This window comes from Hippoglossus stenolepis, chromosome 11 (assembly GCF_022539355.2).
Source record: "Hippoglossus stenolepis isolate QCI-W04-F060 chromosome 11, HSTE1.2, whole genome shotgun sequence".
In the NCBI taxonomy this organism is placed as follows: Eukaryota; Metazoa; Chordata; class Actinopteri; order Pleuronectiformes; family Pleuronectidae; genus Hippoglossus; species Hippoglossus stenolepis.
In genome coordinates, this window is record NC_061493.1 from 8,633,843 (window position 1) to 8,643,732 (window position 9,890).

The window sequence follows — 9,890 nt, forward strand, 5'->3', positions numbered from 1 at the left end:
GGAATTCGTTGAGATGGTCTTTGAGAGGGAGGAGACTGCTGAGCTGTGCCAACGCCCCTAACAGTAAGTTATGCTTCGATGACTGGAAGCTTCTTTTATAATCTTTTTATAACTTAGCACCTTGTCATTATTTTGCATGTTCCAACCTCGCTTTGCTCAAATTACGAGTTGATGTTGAATTTGAGTTGAGGGGGGGGAATCTGCACACACTGATCACTGTTGACTGCCTTTTGTGTTTGTTCTAAAAAAAGCCTTTCTTTGCTTATAAATATTACTTTTTTTTTTTTTTTAAGTATGTTAGTTGCTTATGTCTTAATGTTTCCTTGTGGTTTTCTCCAGGTCCAAGTGCCTGTCGGACTGGTCAGCTTGAAGGAGTCTGTGATGCACAGCTGCATCAAGCGGCTCCTTCAAAATCAAGATGGGCCGTCTCTCGAATGCGCTCGTCCAAATGATCCACGGGGACTTGGAGAAGGTCACATCGAAGGAGGTGATGGACTCCTACTTTAACCGAATGGAGTTCATTGCAAATGAAGGGAAGAGATCACCCAGGCTCTGCCTTTTGTTGAAGGAGGCAGCGGAAGCAAGCAGCAGAGCTTGCTCAGAATCGACTGGCTGCAGCAAATAGCATCATATTGAATTTCACGGGTTCCCTGGCAACAAATTACAAGTTTCTTACTGTAACAAAAGAAATAGAACTTCAGTGAGTTGAAACAAGTCGTAGAAGTACGGAAACGTGCAGGAGGCAAAGTATAGATCATGACAGACTGATGGGAGGCTGATGTCATTGAGAACTTGAGTTTAACAAATTATATTTATATTGATGGAAAAAACTAAAAGTTCAAAAGAAAGCATGTGTCTGTGTGATAGTGTGTGGGGGAGTGAGTGAGTTTCTGTGTGTGTGTAAGGGAAATGTGTGGTCGGGTGCGGCTGTTGGGGGGCAGAGTGAGTTTCTGTGTGTGTGTAAGGGAAATGTGTGGTCGGGTGCGGCTGTTGGGGGGCAGAGTGAGTTTCTGTGTGTTCACATTCATACAGTGCCTCTATGGGCAGCACTAGGGGCAAGTCAGGGTACAGTATTTTTACCCAAGGACACTTCGGTGGTGAAGATTGGAGTCAAACCGCTGACTTCCAGCCACAGCCGCCCCTCAGTTGGAGTGAGAAAGGAGTGTGTGTGTGTTTTATGAGTGTGTGTGTGTGTTTTATGAGTGTGTGTGTGTTCTCATCATTTCTCAGGTGTCACAGATTCTCTGATCTTCAGAGAATAAAGACAAACCCGGACTTCTCAGTGAAACAACTTCCCACATGTGAACTTCTGCTGTCGTGGAAAATAAACTCAGAAAGTATAGGTTGCCCGTGAGGTTTGTGTATCTGATCCTGTGTGTCCTGACTGTACGTCTGCAGCTCTATATTAGCAGCTGATGTGTGTGGGGGACGTTTCCTAAATGAAGAGTAATGAGCTCTTTAGCGGCGGCGCTCACTCTGCACGGTGGATGATTAAGTAGCTGCGTTCACAGGCTTCTGGCTGAAACTGAAAAACAGCAGATATGAGGGATCTGGAGGCAATTTGCACAAATTAGGAGGGAGCGAAATAAAATGGAAGATGTTTTTTCAAGATTATATGATTCATGTTTTCTTCGGCTAAACCAGACAAATGAATTTCATTATGTCAGCAAGCTCTTTATTCTTCACACTGGCACAACACTGTCTTAATTTTTTTTAAATCCTCTTTCAGTTCACTTGTTTTCATTTGATGAAGTAGGAATGAATGGAACATATATGACAGTGATTCTCTATTAGTTCAGCCTCGTTTTTCTTGAGTCATTGAGCAGCGACCCACATCTTTGAACCACTCAACTGCAGTAATACACGTGGCTCTCGGTAGCTTTTCAACTTGAACCCATGTGTTTTGGATTCTTCATGCTTTCATCCCACATAGCAAAAATAGTTTTCTCCCAGATTTTTCCCACATCCCACTACGGCGTGGAATGATGGGACTCGGGCGGTCCGCTCCTGTTCACCAGACCTGGGACACAAGCGAGCCATAAAAATGTTGCCTGTCAACCAAAGGTGCCAAATGCGGCCCAGATGTGTATCGTGCTATTTGGTCCATATTCACTGTTGATTACATGAGCCACTTTAGGTTCACATCCAGATTTACACCTTGCCTATAGAGCACTGCATGTTAGCCAAAAAGAAACCACATTTTTCTATTTTACAAGTGGGTATCTTTAGGCTCACGTCCAATTCATCGGGGCCACAAGAAGGCCAGACGTGCCTCAACATTTCCTTTAGTGGCCCACATCCGTAGGGTTTTGGTCCCTCTCTGTCATCTCTTATGACAAAAAAACATATTTAATGTAGTTGCTGGGTTTTTTAGTTTTGCTGTTTACCTTAGTGCTTACTGTTGCTCTGCATCATGGAAAGCATTTATCCTTCAAAATAAAAGCAGAGCACTCAAGAGTTTGACTTTTTTTTCGTTTTACACACAAATGTGCGACCCACTCAAAGGGGCCCTGCGACCCACCATGTGAGAACCACTGGTATAAGGTGTGAGGGGTAGTGTGACAAATCAAGGATAAATAAAAATAAAATAAAAACTCCAGAGGAAATTGGCAACCTAAACCATCTGCGAGGGGATGATGACGGGACAGTAGAAAGACAAATCAGCATCAGACCTCAGTCGTCTTTTACACCATCTGACCCTTCGACCCTGTGTCATTTTCTGAAGTGGCTCTTGGAAGTGATGCAGAAAATCCCCATGGGTCAGTTCCTGGAACTGCAGACGTTTTCCAGTAAGAACTTGTGGCCATGGAGTTAAATTGACACATGGAAGTTGAGCAGTCGTGGCAGCATCACATGAATTGTCAGCTCTGAAGATGAAATGTTAAATAAACGCACAAGAACTAGAAGAGAAATTCAATAACAAACGCAGAAATGTAGAAAATCACAGATCAGAAATGGCGAACGTAGCAAAACGGACGTGACTCACTTACAGTATCTGTAGGGTGACCTGGATGACAACACGTTGAGAAAATGCAACATTTTAGGAACACACTAACAAATCAGAAGACACAACAACACAATAATGCTACATGGTCTGTATTTATTTTCCAGCCTTATCAACCACTCAAAGTTCTTTACAGTACAGATCACATTCACCCATTCACACCCACAGTCATACAGGGCTTCTATGTGCAGCCTTTTATTTCCTTCACACACCATTCGCCATTCCCAGGGTGACTGTGGAAAACAGACTGGAGGAGCCGGGGATCAAACCACAAACCATCTGTTTAATGGACGACCGTCTCTACACCCTGGGCCACACCCGTCCAAATTTCTGGAAAAACATCTTGCAGGAAAACACTCGAACTCAGTTCACTCCAGTGTTGTTTTTTTGTTATAATCGTTTTCTAAATCGTGCTTTGAGACACGCTCACTCGAACACGGAGAGAAGACGACAGGCTACTGGCGCCTGCCTGTTTGTTCTCTGTCACACCAAACCTCACACCATCACAGGCCTACATACACATAAATCAACAGACATGGTGTAAGTCAGTGAGTTATTAAGTTTATCCAAAATATTGATTGTAATATTCAATCACATCCTTAAGTTAGAATGAAAGTGAGGATGAATCTCAAATCAATCAATGGGATCAACACCAAATAATTGATTCATTAGTATTAGTATTAGTATCCACTGTTAAGTCAGAAGTTCATCGCATCACAAACACACCACTGTGCTCAACCTGTAAAAACTGTCTCCTAGTGAGACACAACATACATGAAACCAGCGCCAGTGGTAAACGTGTATGTCAGATAACAGCTGCACTGATGTGTAGAACTAACAGGATGTCGAGGAATCAACGGGATTCCTGTCAACACCATAGAACCTTTTTTTTCCTAAGCTCCGTCACATCCTGAATTTGATTAAAACCAAATCTCACAGGGACTTGTGAATTGTGTTAATGTGAAGGTGCCAGTCGACAGTATTGTGAAACTATTATAGCTGTTGTAAAAAGTTCTGATGTGTGAGTGGATGTGTGTGTTTGGGCACTAAAACGTCCAGAAATGGTCCCGACAATGTGTTTTCTTCAGCGTTGTTTTGGTAATTTTCCCAAGTCAGAGAAACACAGTATCACATATGGCCTCTTTATGCTGCTGCCTGTGTTGTTCCAATCGTTAAGCTACAGCGGATGTTTGCTGTCTTAAAAGTGTTCAACTTTAGTTTGAGTTACAGTAAATCTCATGAATGTACAATCTTTTGACAATATGAGAAACAAAGGAGCGTGAAATCCTCTGTGATTGCTGGTGCAGACACAGATGCATGCGAGGAGAGGAAGAATCAAAGAGAATTATTTTGCTTAAAAATGTTTTCATGCCCGGATCGGAGACACTTTGCATCAAGAGAATGACTCATCTAAGGGAAGGAGAAAGGGAAAACATGCATGTGTGAGTGTTTGTGAACGTGAGAATCCTCTTTAAAAGGAGTTAGTGCACATTTTTTAAATCAAAGTAACGTGAAAGACAACAAAAGATTTTGCTGGTTTTAATCAGCGAGGATGCAACATCATGCATTTATCAGCATCTATAATTCCTCCTCATTAAAAAACAGAATGTGTCGTTTTCAGTTTGCAAACGATGAAACACATGTCCGTATTAAACACTAGGGGGAGTATGTAGGGGAGTAGGGGTGAGCTGCTTGTGTTCAGTCTTGTGCCCACTTGAACCAGAGAAAAGAAACTTTCTGAAATCATCTGAAGGACGAGTGTGGTCACAGTGACACATCCAGACTCTATGCATGTGTCTATTCTCAATGTTAAATATTCATACTAAACAAGTCTGCACTTATATAGCTCTAGATATACTTTTTATTTCTGGAGGTCATGTTACAGAAGATGGGTCAATGGGTCAAATCACACAGAGGTGGCCAGTCTAGGTGTTGTATCTCAGATCTGAGTTTTACGGCCCACATAGGGGACCACAACCTTATTTTTCAACCTTAGAAACACAGCAAATATTCGGCAGGAGGGTAAGGGTGTGTATCTGCCTCCACTGGGTCGGTTAAAAGAAGAAATGAGGGAGAGTGAGAAAGAGGGATGAAAATGGAGGAGAGTAGAGAGAGAGAGAGAGAGGTAGAAAAGAGTTTCTATATACTGCTCATACATGTCAGAGATGAGGACTGAGTAAAGTGGTTCTCCAACACTGAGCTCAAACACAAACTGTGCGATCACACTGTAATGATCAACATCAACATGAGTCATTTTAATAAAAAACTATGTTCTTCTGTGAATTTCACCTCTCTCTCTCTCTCTCTCTCTCTCTCTCTACCTCTAAAGTTTGGCCTTGGGCATGCGACTGTTTGTTGTGTTGCAACGCTGACCTCTGCTCACAGCCGTCCGGGAAATCATTTTGAAATCTGCTCTTTAAACAAATTCTGTGTAAACAAACATGGAGGTAAAAAAACAAAACACAACTGAATGTTGGATTGTTACACACATAAAATAATCCAAATGAAAGTTGAGACTTAAACATGCAGGTACCAAAGTTACAGTATCATCAGCGTCAACAGATTCATTTGTTTATATGTACGTTTGTCTTACTGCTTAATGAGATCTTAACTCATAATATGCAAAAGTCTATCAAGATTATGATATTTTTATTTTCACATTGTGTGTTTGACACTATAATAGGGGTTTTGATTTACTGGATTCTTTTAGTTGTCATGTTCTTCAATGATGTGTCTGAAACCTATATGTGTAGAAAAAAGTTAATAAAGAAACAACCACAGTGTTTGTCTTCCAGTGTGTATCGATTTGTAGAACATGTGTTTGGTTTGTGTGTTGGCTTCCAGAGCGACAGCGCCACGCCACAGTCACTGTCACAGAAGTGTTAACTCCTCATTTTAACCATTTGTAAACACCAACAATCACTAACTTGTTGATTTGAACTGGGCTTGCTCTGCTTCTGTCCCGAGGCATCAGAATCTGTCAAAATGTGCTCAAGATATTTGGGATTTTTTCTTCTGGGTTTGGTTTCCAGGAGCACTACACGGTAAGAGACTCAAATTTACCCCTAGAATCATTTAAATTTGTTTTTTTAAATACACACACTTATTATAATATAAGAAATATTACTCTTGCTTATCTCTGTTTCAGCAATAAAGTGCAGCTCTGCAGTGTGCTGCTCCTCACTGGACCGTGGTTATTTCGCCCTGTTAAAGAAACGTATTCTCATGACTCCAAGCTCAGATATGGCTGTGAAAACACACATAAACCAGCTGTGGAGGGTTGGGTGGGCAGAAATCGTGTGTGTCAACATGGCACATGGTCTCATACGCTACTCTATATAGGGAAAGACTGCTTCACAAATTAAATCATTTGTGGTGTTAAGGATCTCATCACTCTGTATATTAGGTATGAACAGCACAGCACTCTCAGGCATTATGCACAGTTTCTTCCTCTTATGTTATTAAAGCTGGTTTGGTCAGAGTTAGTTTGGGTTAAACGCAACACAGTGCTGCAAAGGTCACGCAGGACTGTGGAATGTTAAAGAACACTCTGAGGTTAGTGAGATATCATAAAAAGGAGTGTATGAATGTATATATTTCTTTGTGTATCTTGCAAATGACTGACATATTATTTATGGATAAAATGCATTTAGGGTTGTGAGATTAGGTTCGGGTAAAATTCATAGTATCAAAAAAAAGAAGATGAGCAAAGTGATGTTATACATAAATGATTTTTTGATGTGACAGTCTTCTATTCACAGGTTTTACCCACAATACAAACTCTGCTACAAAATTCATCCTTGTGCATCCAACCTCAGTTCTCATCAGGAACTATAGACAATGCCCTGAGATATTCCTTGAAAAAATAATTTACTTATTTTTTTCTATTTTATCAGGATGTTCTATGATGATGAGGGGTCCAAACATCAAATGAAGTCCACCCACTACATGATCAAATGATAATACCCTTTGGTTTGTTCTTTTTTCTCTTTCAGAGAAAAGCCTGCATTCCTACTTCAACTATTGCCAATGCAAAAATACACAGAGGCCTCAGAAGGTTGGTACATGAGGGAAACATCATCAGGATCACATGTGACAAAGGATATGAACACAAAGACAACATCGCAACAGCCAAATGTATAAATGGGACATGGTCCCTTTGCCCATCTGCGAGTAAGTCTTTCAGCTTTGTGCAGAGTCTAAATCTTACTCCATGAATTCTCACTGGCTACATTAACCAAACTGCCTGTTTGATCCATGACAAATGTGCTTTTAAAAATTTTTTGCATGTAAGCATCAAAACGTGCAGGGCGCCTCCTAAAATCCCACATTTATTATCATGGGACTAGGATACCAGGAGCTGTTTCTGAAGATGCAGTAGTGAAATATGAATGTGAAGATGGATACAGCATTGTGAGGGGATCACACAAAAAACTTCTGTTCATTGAACCTGGACTGGAAGGCCCACGCAGTAAGTGGACAATATGCAGATAGGATCATGTGGCAATAATCATTGACTACATCTATCTCCAACTATGTTCAAATAAAACAAGCTGCTCACATAAAAGACTTATTTGTGGTCTTGGGAGAGCGAAGTCGGTGAGTGATCTGCTGAACTTGTTAAAGTAAAGCAAAACACTGCAATGATGGTTTCATTTGTCAGTGGTATACTTGAATTTTGTCAAGGGGATATTTTGACAGGGTCATTTCACGAGAAGTGTACAAGGACGCACAACTGAAGCTCAGGAGCAAATCTGTACGTGAGCAGGAGCGGTTTTAAAGGGGGAGGTACAGGGTTGTGAGGAAAGCACAGAAAATGGTCAGAATGAAGAAAGAAAGAAACTCTATACTCGCTAAATTCATGCCATAAAGGGGGTGTGATCTGCGCTTTGAAATGTGACGCAGCCACGCCTGCTGAAATAGGATGCTACAGGGTGCTGTTCTCTTGAAAGCAACATCACCAGCAGTAACAAAGCAGACGTTACATCAATTGAATCAAACGTCCTTCACATCTGTCTCCTAGAAGTTATGTCTCTACACGGTATGTAATGTTTGTCCATTTAGGTAAACAGACAGGACGCAGTGGTGTTTTATTTCTTTCCATTCAGGAAGCTAAGATCTGCATATTGGACCTGGTGGTTCTGTGAGGTGGGAACAGGCGGGGACAGCACGCCCTCTGGCAGAGGGACACAACCTGGGGTGGAGGAGGAGGAAAGCACTGATTTTTATTAGAAACTAATCTGCAAATCTCTTTATCTAACCCCACTGAATAATATGTATGGACTCTTTGTTTTTATTTTCTTTCCATTCAGGGCAGACCAGATATTGTATCTGGGTGGTTCTGTGAGTGGGAACAGGCGTGGGGACACAGCACGCTCCTCTGGCAGAGGGACACAACCTGGGGGTGGAGGGAGGTGGAGGTGGTTAATGATTTTGCCAGGAATTAACGCAACCCTTTGGCCCAACCCTACCTGAATAATATGTATGGACTCCTCTTTTTGCTTTATTTTCTTTCCATTCAGGAAGCAGACCAGATATTGACATGATCGCTCTGTGGAGGCAGGACAGGCGGGGGACAAAGGCCCTCTGGGTCATGGGACACAACCTGGCAGTGGAGGTAGGCTCTTTGTCTCTTCTATCACTGTGATAAAATATAAGCAGATCCCACTCACTGATTTTAAGTTTAAAATTTCAATGGTACAAAATGTCTTTGATTACACCTGAATGAATAAGAAAGAAATAACATCCTAATGTGATGTGTAACTTATTCTGGTTCTATGTGCTCAGTCTTATGCAGATCTTCCAGTACCTCTGCCAACAGGTTCTCATCACATCCAGTAAGTCACCCAGACCTCATTCGCTTCTTTGAAACGAACCATCGTCATGGCTCCAACTCTCCTGACCCTCAAATCCTCTACATTATAAAAATGAATGGATCGTGATGGAGTGACACTTTACTTGGTTGGAAAGAAAAGAAATGAATGAACTAATGACTTTTATTACAAGGGACATCTACCATCTTGTCCTATATTCTAAAGAATACGGTGTATTACTACCAGCAAAATGATTGTCCTTGTCATTCCATCATTATGTCGTCGGAGGTGAAGACTTGATATGCTCCCTCTGCCTTCCTTTCTTCTTCTATTGTTTAATGTTGTTGTTTTTTTCCTTCCTGCAATTGATCCGTGAGGTCCAAACTATCAAAAGGGTTTTTCAATGTAAACAAAACCAAACCTGGGTCAGTTTGATTTGGACCTGACACCACCTCTTTGGTCAAACTGAATTTGGGTTGGTTGTTACAGATTTGGTGGTGCGAGACACTAAAGCCGCCTGCAGGTCTGGACCTAACCATGTGGTTGGTGTGAAGGCCCTTAGAAGTCTCTTTATCTGCCTGATCTTCACACGTGCACAACTTGAATTCATAAAAAAGAATTGGGACTGTGGGGAGGGAGGCCCATGCAACCTGCATTCGAACTAAGAACATACTGATGTGGAACCATCAGCAATCCACTGTACCACTGGGCCACCTGGATGCTAGTTGCACTTACAAAGAAATCTGAATATAAGTCAACATGGTCGATTCAGCATAGAGAAACATTTGGGGATGATTTGGGTCAAATCGTAGTTTATTGCTGCACAAAGCAGATTTTCTGCCCCCAGCAGTGCTGTGTAACGGCCTTTTCCACAATGTTCATTTTAGTACCACAAAGCAGTTGTTGATGAGATAATTTTTTCACTGAGATACTGTGACAGTCTTAAATAACTTTTTTTCATTTCAGTCGATAACTGTAAGACACACCAATCGCTCCTAATGGTGTCGCTAGGAAGAGCATCAATGTATTTGAAATTCAAGTGTAATATTTTTTACAAACAAGTCACAGAAGAC